This window comes from Falco cherrug, chromosome 15 (genome assembly GCF_023634085.1).
Source record: "Falco cherrug isolate bFalChe1 chromosome 15, bFalChe1.pri, whole genome shotgun sequence".
Lineage (NCBI taxonomy): Eukaryota > Metazoa > Chordata > Aves > Falconiformes > Falconidae > Falco > Falco cherrug.
Window position 1 is genome coordinate 14,127,989 of NC_073711.1, and position 13,873 is coordinate 14,141,861.

The 13,873-nt window shown below is 48.1% G+C and overlaps 1 protein-coding gene across 1 annotated transcript in view; it reads left to right on the forward strand.

Moving 5' to 3' along the window:
* The first annotated feature begins 7,695 nt into the window (after positions 1-7,695).
* PLS3 (plastin 3) overlaps positions 7,696-13,873 on the forward strand; it is a 52,338-nt gene continuing 46,160 nt past the window's right edge. The window contains exon 1 of the mRNA XM_055727452.1: positions 7,696-7,806. The gene's annotated coding sequence lies outside the window, so the exon portion shown is untranslated. The remainder of the gene's footprint in view (positions 7,807-13,873) is intronic.

The window sequence follows — 13,873 nt, forward strand, 5'->3', positions numbered from 1 at the left end:
GAGTTTTGATGCTGATTACTCATCATTCCAAACGAGGTCTTTAGTGAGTTACCAACCTGCAGCCCAGTGCAAATAATTTCAGCAGCTGACAGTCACATACTGCAATGACCCACTACCTAATAACCTTGCCTAGAGTCAGGCATCAAGAGAAAAATTAATTTTAACACGTCTAGATCAGCAAAAACTGGAGCAGCAAGAGCTAAGCAGAGGGAGTACAGTGGAGGGGTCAGGAAGGAGAAAGCATCGCTGCCAGCTGGATCCAGCATTCCGCAGGCTGCTGCCCTGAGGACTGATCCATGCTCCTGTGCCAGCAGGGGTGGAGCTGAGCACCACTTATGGGACTGGGGATGAGGCTACCCCCATTGCACCTACATCCTGCTGCTCCTCCATGCACTGCAGCTGCACCCTGCATGCTGCCTGGGGTCCTGCATAGGTGGGAAAAGAGAAAAATCTCAGTGTGTCCAGCACTATGAGGTGTTTTCCTGCAACAAATAGGAACTGCAATAGCAGGAGATAAGGCTGGAAAGGCCTTGGAGAGGGTAGCTAGTCTGTCCTGTGCTCCGCAGCAGGATGACCTGAACCTGAACCACCCTAGATTTTTATTTGCCCTGTCTCTGCAGTTCCTCATGTTCTTCTCATCCATCACAAGCAGTTCCTCTGCTCTCTGCCCTGCCCTGCACATCAATTACTACAAAAGTCATATTATTTTCAGCCAGTTCTCTCTTTCCTGCTGTGACCATAGCAATAAAGCTTAGGGAATGCAAAGCACCGATATGTAAATGTTGGCAGCACCAGGCAACGCACCCCACCTGTGCTGGGGAGGCTGGCACCCACCAGAGCCTCGCAGTTCTGATGCAGCAGAATCAGCCCTGCAACAGCAGCGCTCAGCTACCTGGAGATGCATTTAGTCCAGAAGGGCAAAGCAGCATCCTCAGATCTGCAGATCTGCCTTGTTGCAATGCAAGCCTGTAAGATCAGGCTGCCTGGCCTGATCTCTGCGCTGCAGGACGCAGGAGGAGGCAATAAAGCTTTGCAGTTACTAGACCTGTAAGAGAAAATGCTCCGCTCCGTTTGTCCCGGCCACTGCATTTGATATTGTGCATGCTGGGCTCAACTGGAGCTGCACAGGGTGTTTAGTTTGGCAGGTGTGGTGCAGCCTGGCCTCAGAGCTGGGAACAGTCACCCCCAGCCACAGCCTGGCTGCAAAACTGCAAAGCAACTTCTGCACTGGGCAGGGTGCAAGGGAGCCGGGCGTGTGTCACAGGTTCAGTGGCTTGTGTTTACCTTCTCGGATAAGCTTCTCTTTATGATCCCTGTCAGCTTTAATGACAGCAGCCCAGAAGAGGATAGGACCTCTCACAAAAAGAGCTCCTCGAAAGGATGTCTTAGGGGTCAGGCGGAAAGCAGGGTAGATGTTGCGTTGTGTCCTAGCATAGCCCCAGCAGAGCAAAGCAGGCTCTTCAGTGATGGCCAGTGGGTTGGGGTTGTTGAGCTGCAGCTGGTACTGCCACTTGGTGTACTTCAACACATGACCCTGCTGCCTTTTATACACAGCGTAGCGCCTGCACGAGCACATTTATGGCTGGATAGAGATATGCATTTAAGGATAGCCTATGTTTCCCCCCTTGGTAAATACCCTTATCCAAAATCAGCTTATGGGAATTCTGTGAGTCTTATCTTGTTCTGCAATTTTCCTGCTTTACACAGCCACTAATAGTTCCCTATTTATTAGCACTGGCACATATCCACGCCATCTCCCAGTCCCTGGGCTTGCAGGAATGTAGACAGCCCTGCTCTGCTTCCGCTCACCGTGGATTTTGGAGGCTGTGGGATGGCCGAGTTTCATAGGAGCTGGGGGAACTTTGTGCCAACATGAGTAAAATGGAGGAGAAGGCAAAAGCTAGAGGGCCAAAAAAAAAAAAGAAAATCAAGAAGGAAGTTCAGAGAAAAGGAGGAAAAAATATTCACGAATGTATTACAGAATAGAAAAATGAAGAAGTCCAAGTTAGTTACTAGCAAATGGGGAAATATTAGGAACACTAGAAACAGTGTCCTTGAGCAGCAAGAACACTTCCTCAGTTACTGAGCCCAGCCTCCCGCTCCATCCTGTAGCAGACAAATATTATTCACTAGCTACCATACAGCCTCTATGTACTTCATTTTAAACTGAGTTGAGCCAAAGGCAGGCAGAGTGGAGAGAAAGAAGAAAGCGAGGCCATCACTGGCAAGCCTGGCCGGCATGAAGGCCAGCACTATGCAGACAAGAGTCGCCCTTGGAGGCCCCATACACTTTCCAGTTCACCCCATCCCAAGCTCTCTATACTGTGCAGAATTGCTGTCTCAGCAGGTTTTTTTGTTTCCAGCCTCCACTCTCGTCCCAATGCAGAACCAACTGCATGAAATATTGACCCGGTCCTAGCCTGCCAAACAACCAGGCTTTCCCCCCTTCAAACCCTTTGTAAAAACTCATTCCAGAGTAATGTCGTCCAGCTCAGTGCTGATTGCCAGGATTTAATAATAAGCTGTACGCAGAACGTCAAGCTGCAGTAATAACCAGGTTACTGCACGCCAAATTGTCAACCTAGACAAATGACCAAAATGACATCTGGTGACTGTAGTGCGGCTAAGTCTGCTTGGCTCTTCTGCCTGAAACTACCTATGTCTGACCTTCTGCACCTCGTGTTCTCTGGAAACTTGAGTTTCTTTGGAAGTAGTTGTTTGTACCTTAGCTAGGAGAAAGGGAGCGTGGATTCAGTAGCTTTTGACAGTTTGGTCTTGATGGGTTGATCAATTAAATAAAGAGAAAAGACAAAACCATTCACATTGCCATGCTGCTTTTTTTTGGTCCACAACAATGAAGGAGGGAAGTTTGCCCTGTTGATATGAACTGCAAATAAAGTCCCAAGTCACCCACTCTCCTGCATGCTTCAAAGGTCAGTGAGCCCTCTGAAAGCTCAACCCGTAAAAAACCCTGTAGTTAAGGGTTGTACAGAGACGTAACGTGAATAACTCTGGCTTGCCACTGCTGGGTTGGAAGTGCAGAGCTCTCCTTATGCTGCATGGGCAATCACTGGAAAATTTCCCTTGACAGGAAAGAGCACAGTTTTATACAAATGAAATGTATACTGCAGAACAGAGGCAGCACGAAACCCTGGGCAATCCCTTCACCAAAGCACGAGCTTGCTTTACAGCAGAATAAACAGGAGGCACTGGTGGTTTTATGACACAGTCCAGAGTCCCATGAGGTGATCTGTTATCTGGCAGGCAGCTTGCCTGCAGCCTGGCAGGCTGATAACTTTGGTGGGTAACCTACATTTGCACGAGGAGTCTCACAGGCTTCTTTAGACTTTGGATATGGTTTCCTTGCGTGGTCCGACCTTGCTGGATAAATTTACTGATATTTATTTCCCAAAAGTTGTTTTAAAGTAAAGAAGTGCCCAGAACTACTTGCGTAAATGTTTCTAGCAGGAGGTAAAATCAATTTTCTGTAGTTCAAAATATCATGCAGATTTCCATCTGCTTTCTTGCAATGGAAAAAAAAATAGTTCCAGCTTATTCATCTATTCATAGCACCACTCAGTTGTTCTACTTGATTGATGAAAAGTGTTTTTGACATTAATATCCTAGTTCTTAGATTTTGTTAATGTTGTGGGTAAGTATTTGCAGAAAACAAAACAGAAGTCTAGTTAAGAACAGATGCCCTAATTCTAGAGGAAGAACTTCAACTCCCTTAAAGCCTATTTCTTGAAAGGCCACTTCTGAACCTGTGTGCTTACCACTCCCCCGGTACATTTTGCAGTTTCTCCGTCTCTTTCACATACCACACACCAAAGACACAAGTTTTTAATTACCGTGTTTTCCCCCCCTTCTTCCTGATTGTCACCACTTCTCACTTAGGGTCTATGATGATCTTGATCTTAAAGCAGCTAGCTTACAGCCGGGATGTCAGGCATACCTTGCAAAGATGCACACCATACGATGTTTCGCAGCATCTCTTAGGACCATTTTGTCTCATGCATACCCTTTCCAAAAGGCACCACCTCCTCTTTAACAGACAAAGGGCTATTTCTTGTTAGTGATGTTGGCAGGAGCCCTCAATCAGAAATGGGGTGGATTTGCCACTGAAAAGACAAGCATTATTTATCCTTATAGTCTGCCTCTAAGTTTATTTCACCCAAGCATTGCCTCAGTAAGACACTTTCACAGGTAAGTGACCACAATTACATGTTAAAAACACATAGTATTCAATAGCCCAGCCAAGAGCAAAGGTATAAGTTTTAGGCAATGGAAAAGCAGTACAGGAAAGGTATCACTAAGCTGCCAGGTAAGAAGCTTACATTTAAATAGGCATAGTTAAAATTCATTTTACTTCTGTAGGCACAAAGTCACACTAATATTAATCTTGCAGTGGCAAAGTCTTTTAAGGGGCAGTCCAGCTTTCAGTGGAGTCAGTGGCAAAGCTGTACCGGAAGCAGGGTAAGCCCTTCATCTGTCTGGTGGCGGTTGTTACAATAAACTGCATTTATAGAAATTCATATCCTTACAGTTAAAAACTTAAAATGCAAAAATCCAGCAGGCAGTCCTTCCATCGTGGCTTTACAGCCAGAGTATTCTCTGATACCTCCACACTTGCTGAAGAAGAGAATTAATGAAGCACTGTTTAAACTCATCTTCGAAAAGTATGGCATATTTCCTTCCTTCTAAGTCAGCATCTTATAAGAGCATATTTTCTACAAAAAATATTTCACTACAATTTTATTTAAAAGTCATATTAAATAAAACTACTCTTGTTGTAAGCCAGTTTGGAAATACCTGTTGCCCGTCCAGCCCTAACCTCTCTGTTCATGCATGCTGTTACGTGGAAAGTCCCTCTGTGTAAATAGCGCTTGTTCTTTGTCATTTTCTAAATAGCAATCTTTTTGAAAGGGCTTTAAAATTGTCCCAAACAATTTCAGTCATTGGTCAACGCAGTTATTCCAGATCCACCCTGTGCTTCAGTCCGTGTTTAAAATCTCCATGGGACTTTTTTATAAGCCGGTTTTCCCCTGTGACCTTTGCCAAAATTTCACCTTTCCTCCCCCAGCTACATCACCTGTGGATGCAGTGAAATAACAACCCACTTGTGTGCTGTCAGGTGCTTTTGGAAAAGTTTGTTCACCGTTTCACAAAGCAGTGATTGCTGAGCCTTGCGTTTCTTTTTTTGTGAGAAAGGGAAATTAATATCTGTGTTAGTGTTTTTAACTGTAAATAATCACCTAAGAACATGCAGTAGTGGGTTTTGGCAAAGAAGGCATTCAGTAGTCACCTGTAAATGAATCTCCACGTTTTCACGTCTCTCTAAGAACATAGTAATTACGTTGAGTACACAATAAAAATCCTACACTGAGCTTGATGGCTGTATCAGGGTACTGAGCGGTGGTTGTAGCTGAATTAATGGATTTGTCGACTATAGCTTAACTTCCTTTGTGCGTGAAGACATGGGGAAATCATAATAAAGAAGCAACCAGTAAATGTTCAATATGTTTAATACTTTGGTCCCTCATTTGGAGAACAAAGGGTTGCCTGTTTCATACTAGTTGTTTGGACAAAAGCAGGGCACAGAAATGTGTAATCTGCATTTTCTGAATAGTCAAGATCTACAAAGATGACTTCATGTCTCTAGCTCTTTTATGTTGGCATGCTAGCAAAATCTGACAAAAAATAATATAAAGTGTTGTTGTTGGGGGGTTTGGCTAAAATTTGCAACCAGAAATTTTCACAGTTCCATTGTGTTTATGATGCAATGGGAAGCACTGGCTTAGTCTGAACACAGGACTGCCACCACAGAGTGTAAAATTGAACTAACCCTTTAAATCAGTATACAATTACTACTCCTATCTCCTGAGAGCTAATCTAATAAACTGATGAATATGTAAGAGTTTCTGACATCCAATGAGAAATCCAACTGTATAAAAAGAATAAAAGGACGAAGGGAAGAGAGTCTAATTCTTCTCAGGAAGCTGCTCCTGCTAATGTGATGAGGAAACTCCCACTGTGAACCGTGTCGTTTCCATCGTGTGGGACCACTCTGTGAGACCTTGTCATTTTGTAGCTTTGGAAAATTAACTGCAAAATGATTTTTCCTGACAGTTTTGACACTGAAATGTGTTTTGCTTTATTTTGTAATGATTGCGCTGACAGTCTTTCTGTAAATAATTCATGCAAAGACTCATAATGTGGGATTATGAAATTCAGATCCGGAAATGTGCACCTGTAAAATTGACAACATAGAAAAATAAATACTCATTACAATGGATTTCACTGGGCAGTTCTAGTTAAATATGCTCTACTTTTACTGAATTTTTAAAGGGAAGAGAAAGAATGATCTAATGTTGGTGTGCACCTTATCTATTAATAGTTTGTTAGGTAACTGTTGCCTTTCTGCAAGTTTGATTTTTCTGACAGTGGTGGAAAATATTTAAACAGCAAAAAAGGGGACATGTGCTATTACTTTATACAAGAGCTAGCACCTTGCATTAATGTTCCTGGTTTATGTCTGAATTTATTACTTCGTGCTGTTCTCACCTCCAGGCACGGGAATGGCTCATCTTTCTGACCTGAAAAGGGTCTTGTGTGCCTGAATGAGTATTTGCCTTTCTCCTAAAACCAGAAGGTGGTGTTAATACCAGAACCCACGTTTCCTCCCGGTCCTGGTGGAGGTGGTGGTGTCAGTCCACTGGGGAGTGTGAGGTTCCTCATTTGGGGAAACAGCTTCCCCCTTTCCTGGCTCCGCAGCACAGCTCCGGCCCTCTGGCTCCTTCTCTCCGTCCACCTCCTTCTTCAGCAGGAGAGCTGAAGAAAAAAAGCAGGCTGCTTCTTTCCTTTCTCAGTTCAAGGCCTCTTTTGAATTAACTTCTGTTCGCCACTTCTACGCAAAAGTGTCCCTAAGGCCCTTAGTTTCCTGGGTTCTTCTAGCAATTTTCGGTGTGAATGTCTGTGTGGCAAATGCAGAAATTAGGACAGTTATGAGGCCACCTATCCCAAATCAGACAGTGGGAGTGTGGGTGGGAAAGGGGCATGGGAACACTCCCTGCCCCAGAGCACAGAGCAGAGGGTGCAAGGGCCCAGGCACCCCACTTGCTGCTCGTGGGAGCCAGGCTCTGGGCCAGCCCCCGGCTCCTCTGTGCATGGGGCTCCTTGCCCAGTGTGCCCACCAGCACCAGCTTGCCCTGGGCATCCTCGGCGCTACCCGGCGGGGTTGATCTGGGAGAGACAAGGGGAGGTTGCAAGGGAAGCCCAGGGCTCATCAGTCTGTGTGGCAGGACCAAGGGAGCCAGAGCTGCCCATGCACGGGAGAACAGATGCAGCCTCGCACGGGATGAGGGATGCAAGCTCAGGAGGAGGCAGGGATGCTTGTAGGGAAGAAGGGATGCCTGCTTGGAGGGAGTTGCATACAGGGGAAGAATAAAGGATGCTTGCAGGACCGGAGGAACGCAGGCACGGGAGGTGGGATGCGCGCAGGGCGGGAGGTCGGATACGTGCGGGACACGCGGGATGCGGGCAGGGCACGGCGGACGGCGGGGCAGAGCGGCCCGGCGGGGCGGGGGCGTGTCCGGCTGGTCCGCGGCTCCGCCCCGCCCTGAGTGACTCCGCGCCCGCCTAATGGCCGCGCCGGGGCGCCGTGATGTGCAGGCGCACGGCCCAATCCGGCCGGGGCGGCGGGGCCGGGGCGCGCCGAGCGCGGGCTGCGGGGCTGGGGCACGGCACGGCACGGCGCGGCGCGGCAGGACGGCGCGGCTCGGCTCGGCTCGGCTCGGCGCACGGGCGGTGAGTGCTCCCGGAGCTCCGCCAGCGCGGCTCCAACTTGCGGAAAGTTGCCGGCGCTCGCCCCGCCGCCCAGAGGCGCTCCGGCCCGGGCCGAGCATCCCGGGGGCCCGGCCCGGCCCTCGCCGCCGCCCGGCTCCGCTGCACGGCCAGGCGGGTCCCCGCGCCGGGGACGGGGCTCCCCCGGGGACAATGGGGCGGCGGGGCGGGTGCGGAGCCCTGTGCGGAGCCGTGGCGGGCGCGGAGCCCGGCGCACACGGGTGCCCACGGGAGCGCCCCTGTGCCCGTTCCAGCCGCCCCCCGGCGCTGAAAGGGCGCTTGGCCCGTTCGCCCCCCGGGCGGGGCCGGCGCGGGCCCTGCGCTGCCCCTGGGCGGGTTGCGCTGCGCGCCGGGGCGCGGAGGGGCGCGCAGCCAAAGCCCCCGCGGCTGCGGAGCTGGGGCTTTGTGCGAGGGGCAGGAGCGGGGCCCGGCGGCAGGGCAGGGGAGGTGCCGCCCCCCCCCCCCCCCCCTTGCGGGTTCCCGCAGGGCAGTGCTGAAAAGGGGCTTCGGTTCGCCTTTAAGCTTCATCTTTTGTGCGGGGCAGTGTGCCCGAAAGCAGGAAAAGTGAGGAAATCGGGGCCGACTTCTCATCTCGCTGGAGCGGCGTGAAATAAAGTGAAGTAGTGGGGCAGCTGCGTGGGTTTATTTTTATACATCACTAATTTGGACCGGGAGAGGAAGTGTCACCCTGTCCCCCGAACAATGGCTTCTTGTTGGGAGCCTGCGAAGGGAAAGGGAAGAGCAAGGAATTTTTCAGGACGTGAAGCTTTAGACTTTGCATAGGAAAGGCTGGGACACCGTGGCACTGGCTGCGAGCATTCTCCTGGATGGCGTCAAGTCTGGATGCTCGCAGAGGTGACAAACTCTGCAGGCGGGACTGTGCTCTAGCTGTACATTTTTACTTTAAGTGGAAATATCGGGGAGACATGTGGATGGGGATCTGACCTCCAGGTGATGCTTGCTTGGGACAGGCTACATGCGTCTGCTCTGTAAGAGCATCCGTACCTTCAAGCAGGGCATCACCTCAACTCATTTCAGGAGAGCTGTTGGTATAGCTCCGAGCGAATGCCATTGAGTCAGCCTCCGAGGTTGTTGTTGCTGTTACACAATCCCAGTGGAATGCATGTGCACACGAGAGCTGGGTTTCCTGTTTTCGGTCAGTCTGTAGAAGAGACTATGGAAGATAATAGATATCTCAGATAAATTGCTTTTGCATGAGAACTTGGAGCCATTGTTCAACCAGTAACACTTGTGATTTCTCCAGTAAGCCTGGTAACCCGAGAAGAAAAACCCCTTAATACAGGGAGACTTGCTCAGAGTAACTTTAAAGACAACAGCTGGAACGGGGATATAAAGAGGGAATAGTTACAGAGATCAACATATGTTAGTGCTGTGCATAATGATGTATAGAAATTCAGTCTGCTTTGAAAAGAAATCTTGTGCAAAGAGGAGCTGCTGGTAGTTTGTCAGTGGAGAGCAGTGATTCAGGGGGATTAGCAAACACAAGGCGAGTCCCCTGGGTGCAATATTCTGCAGCTGATTTCTGCCCTGGGGGTGTTTGATGGCCTTCTGTGGGGTGTGTGCACGTAGGGAACTTACATTCCGGATCTGCTGGTTTGCATCTGAATAACTGTTTGTGGGTTTTTTTCTTTTCAAAAAAACATGTTATAAAATAATTTGCTAAGAGAAGTGTTTTTGAAACACTGCTGTTATCACAGCCCATTAATCTTGCCAAAAGTTTAACAATTTGAGGATGTTGCTTGGTTGTAACCAAGCTCCTTTGAAGGAATTCTGTGCTTGTGAAGGATGAATTACTCATTCTTTGTCTGGGTTAAGAGATCATAATGTGATTATTAAACTCAGTGATTCTGTGCTAGGTATAAAGACTTAGGTTTAACCAGGGTCTTTGTTCTCTTATCAAAGCTAATCTGACCAAGTTTCCACTTCTATAAAGTAGGCAAACAGCTCCCTGGATTAAAGAATGCCCAAAACTCCAGAAACCTATTTACTAGTTTTGGCTAGATTAGCTTCACAGTGGAGAGAGCTCTGGGGACTGACAACTTCATTGGGTGTTTGGCTGATGGATGCTCGGATTTGGGATAAATGCAGAGGAACTCCTTCCCCCGGGGCTCCCTTACTGACTTCTCGGCTCCGGGTTTCAATTGTTGTGAGATTAAGATGGTGAGTGAAGGAATTGCAGCTTGTTAAATGGGTCTGCTGCTGAGTCCACTCATGTGGGATCTTCTAGTAACCCTTCCCTGTGTTCACTTAGTTAAGTTGCTGCACTAGAGAACCGGCTTTGGAGAAGTGGAAATACAACAGCTCTGACTTGAAGGGAGCAAATGAGTGCTACTCAATGATTGATTGAAAAGAATGTTAGGGACAGTAATTCAGTAAGGTTGCTTAAGCAGCTGCCCCGTGATCCAAGTGCCTTGTGAATAGCTTTATAGGTAAACCTCAAGTTGGAAGTACTGTCTCTGTCTTCTGTGTAGTAAAACTGCAAGTGCAGGAGCTACCGTTGTAACTGATGTGTATAGTGTAATGCCTTGGGAGAAGAGAAATAATTTTTTTTAGTGCGTGGCAGTGAGTTTAGGGAGGGTGTGCCCGTTGTCTTTCTAGATAGGTATTTTAATCTACTTCCTTATCAAAGTAGGTGGTAGTGATCAGTGGTAAGTACACTTGATCACTTGAGAGCTTCATTTAGCACCTGAGATTGTCTTGGTGACATTTCAGGTGGTGGTGGTTTATTTGGTGACTGTTACCAAGATCACCCTATCTGTGTTCTTGGTAACCTGTTTTACATAGCATTAAATGATAGGCAGCAAAACACAGAGAGATTGTGTTTTCAGCAAAACCAAAGCCCAACTAGTTCTACTCTATAACAATTTTTTGAGATTTTTTTTTTTGGTTGATTTGTTTGTTTGCTTGTTTCTTTCATTTGCAATGTTTTGCATCTCTTGCATTCTTAAAATGCTGAGCGCTTCGCGGACCAGAATCCTCTGGGGACACGTGTCCCTCTTTAGATACAGGCCTGACAGCTTAATTTTTCTTGGATGTGGACTGCCTGTGGCAGAGGAGGTGATGGTAAAGCAGCACCTGGCCTTTTTCGCATGTTCCAGCACGGGTGTCACACAGGTCCAGTGGTGCGCTGCCAAGCACAGTCCCAGCTCACTAACGGGGTTTGGCAATGATGTTCAAGGGTGGCTCTTGACCTGCCGTGCACATTAGCCCTGTGCAGGGCAGGGTGATGCTCATGGTCCAGAAGAGACTTAGAAAGTGAATGTGGAGAAGGAAGGGCAGAGATGTCAACTACTATAGTGTTGCTTTGCAGTTTGCAGAGAGTTGGACACATGAAATGGATTTGGCTACATCTTGGGTTTTATCTGTGTGCCACAAAGTAGCAACGAACAGCAAAAGAAACACAGTTTAAGTTGGTGTTTTGTTCAGGCTGTGAATGCTGCCTTCGCCTCCCTGTCCTTTAGAGAGGTAACTCTGCACAGAAAAGCAGGGCCATTTGTCAGGGCCAGCTGTTTAAACATGTGACAGGCAAGCTATCAACCTGCATGATGCATTAACGGATATTAATTTTTAACTTATTAGTTACTACTGAGGAGTTCTTTGTATTATTGGGAATAGCCACAGTATGATATGTTAATATTTATTAACTAATTACTGACCTCTGCATACTTAGTACTTGAACTAAGTACTGTTGTATATGAAGTATTCTGTGTATCTTTTTGGACATTGAGCTCAGGGAGTAATTGAAGTTACTAATTTATTAAAAAAATCATTAACCCAGAAATTTCTACCACCAGATCTTTGTGAAAACTAATAGAGTTAAATACTGATTTTAAAAAGTTTACCAAATAACATTAATGCATGTGCAGAACGGAAAATTTCTGAATATATTTTCATTTCAACTATGTTGCAAAACTGAGACCCACTCTTTTAATGAGGGTGATGCAAGGTTGTGTTAAATCAGTATTCGTTGCGTTACTCTAATGAATGTCACAATATTACCTTGCTCTTTCCTATCCCTGGTCCCCACACCCTCTGATAGGCATCTGTTGACATCTTTGCACGTACATTCCTGTTAGCGCTTTGGGAACTGGATTATTGCTCAAGCAGCAGTGGCTGTGTTTGTGGTGAGCAGGTCTTGGCTGAGCTCTGCCTGTAGTGCTGCTCTGTGTGTGTGTGTAGGACTGTTTCCCCGCTGACCATCCCAGGGAGTCACTCAGGCTCTGACACAGAATCAGCTGTCCCTGCTTGCACCTTTAAAACCCTTTCCAGCCCGGAGGTACCTGCTGTTCTTGCTGCTGGTAGATGCGCAGGTGGGGAAGGGTGAGAGGTGTGATCTCATGATTGAAGGCAGCAGAGTGATGGTCTAACACCTGGGCTCTGGGTGGTGCAGCTGGGAGAAGCCGTGCTCACCGGCCATCCTGGAGATCCTCTGAGTAGTGGCAGCTCAGCTGACAGTTACTGGGCAGCTGTAATCGCTTTCAGCTGTGTCACCGCTGGCCATGAATGTGCTACTGTTGTGTCCCCTGCTTCACGCACTCGGGTTTGGGTGTTCATATGGATGTACTGTCTTTCTTGGATTTATTGGGTGGCAGGAAATTCAAAGTAGGTATCCCCAGCATGGTCTCTGCCAGGAGTGGGTGTGGGGTAAGTGATGCTTAGACACAGCAGCATTTAGTACAGCTTCAGTCTTAGCGGCTTCTGCTTTGTGCTTCTCAATGCTGAAGTTGTAGGTGATGGTTCAGGCTTGTCCTGTCTGTCCTCGTGAGTGTTTCCTGCCCTGGATGCTCTTCCTGCCTCTAGGATGGTTTTTTTTCTGTAGTAGAGACTTTGGTAACACATCTCCATCATGTTCTGTGCTGAGGTTCACTTGGAGTGCTGCAGCATGGCCTGTGAGAAGTTTCCTGCTCTGCAGATCCCTTTGCTGAGTGAAGGGCTAGGTGAGGTGTAGATGTCCTCCACTTTGCCAGCAAGCGGCGTGAGGCTGGCTGGGTGGCGCTGCCACACTGTGCCATCAGCTTGGGGTCAGGGAATCCCAGCTGTCAGGAATCCTCCTGCCCTGTCTTGCTGTGCTGCAGCCCCCAGCCCCCCCAGCCTCCCTTGGCATATCGCACCAGCACACCTCCTGGGGTGGGTGTACTGTGGCACTGAGTACGTGCTGCCCATGGAGGGTGATGGATCCTTTTAACTGCTGATCAAAGGGATGATCTGATTACAGCCAGAAAAGATGGGGCTTATAAGTGTTTGTGGCTGCAGAGCCCATCCCTGTGTAGCAGGCACCGTTTGAGATTTCAGGCATTTGGTGTGACCCAGTGTGATAAGGTGTTTGTGTACCCTGTGCGATCTGCCAGCCACATAAAGAGCAACCTGTCATCTTATACTGCCTGAGCAAGAAAAAATGATGAATTGTTGGAGCTGGAAGACAGAAGTCTCCACATAAAAGGGCTGGAGAGTGGGGTGGGAGGAGAGGACATGCCCATCTGCGCTGTGCTAATACCACACTGTTTGATCTGGAGATGGATTGCAGGTAATAGAGCTCTCCCTGCAGTGGGCACGTCTGATGTCAGTGCTGCTAACAGGCAGCTGCCCCGACAGCAGGACTGCCTGCTTGCTCTGGTCTACCCTCTCCCAGCAGGTCTGTTCCCATCAGAGAGGTGTGGACCTCCCTGAGCTGTGGTGGCCAGGGCCAGTGCGCTCAGTCGCTGTGGCATCTCCTGGGAATCTGTGATATGTTGGCTTTTTTGGTAATAGATTAAAAATGCGAAGAATGACAAGCAAGTCCTGTCTAGCCTGCTTGGAAGAATTATATCATGTGTGCTCCTCTAACAGCTAGTCTTTCGCATCTGGGTGTTGTGGGTTAATGCTTGGGCTACTCAAAGCTAGTTTTGTGAGTGGTGTGGTGATGAAGGGGTAGCCTCCATGTCCCCAGGAGAGTTGCTGCCAGCAGAGACAGAGTGTTGAGAGCCATTCTTTTCCTTTTTGCTTGTTTTGCCATTTGATTCCTGTTAATCTC